The sequence below is a fragment of the Neopelma chrysocephalum genome, unplaced genomic scaffold, assembly GCF_003984885.1.
Source record: "Neopelma chrysocephalum unplaced genomic scaffold, ASM398488v2 Primary Assembly neopelma1_91090, whole genome shotgun sequence".
Lineage (NCBI taxonomy): Eukaryota > Metazoa > Chordata > Aves > Passeriformes > Pipridae > Neopelma > Neopelma chrysocephalum.
Genome location: NW_020919884.1, coordinates 1 through 598, shown reverse-complemented (window position 1 = coordinate 598; position 598 = coordinate 1). Strand labels below are relative to the sequence as shown.

At 57.2% G+C, this 598-nt stretch overlaps 1 non-coding gene across 1 annotated transcript; it reads right to left on the bottom strand.

Moving 5' to 3' along the window:
- Positions 1-292: 292 nt before the first annotated feature.
- Positions 293-358, bottom strand: LOC113979968. The gene has a single exon (XR_003538030.1). It is a non-coding gene; the product is annotated as a small nucleolar RNA SNORD41 (small nucleolar RNA).
- Positions 359-598: the final 240 nt, after the last annotated feature.

The following is a 598-nucleotide window of genomic DNA, read 5'->3' as shown; positions in this document are numbered from 1 at the left end:
GTATAGTGATGCGACATCATCGTATCCGGATGTGTCATCATCGTATCCCAATGTGACGTCAGCATATCGCGACATGATGTTGTCATATCGTGATGTGACATCATCGTATCGCGACGTGACACTGTCATATCGCGGCGTGACATCGTTGTATTGCGACATAATGTCACCATATCACGACATAGCGTCATCGTATCGCAACATAACGTCATCGTATCGTGACGTCATTGTATCGCAAAGTGACATCATCGTTTCGCGACGTGACATCGTCGTGTCGTGACATGGGGCCCCCCCCCCGGATCAGACAGTACGAACACAACACCCATCACGGGGCTCAGTGCAAGGGTGTCATCACCTCCAGGGGGTGGGGGGCTCCCAGTGACACCAGTACAGCCCCCAGTGACCCCTCCCAGTGCTCCCAGTGACCCCTCCCAGTGACACCAGTGCCCCCTCCCAGTGCCGCCAGTGACACCAGTACGGCCCCCAGGACCCCAGTGCCCACCTTGAGCAGGATGATGTCGATCTCCGAGTATCTCATGCCGTGCACCAGGATCGGGATCAGCCTGGGGGGGACACGGGAGGGTCAGGGGGGGGATTTGGG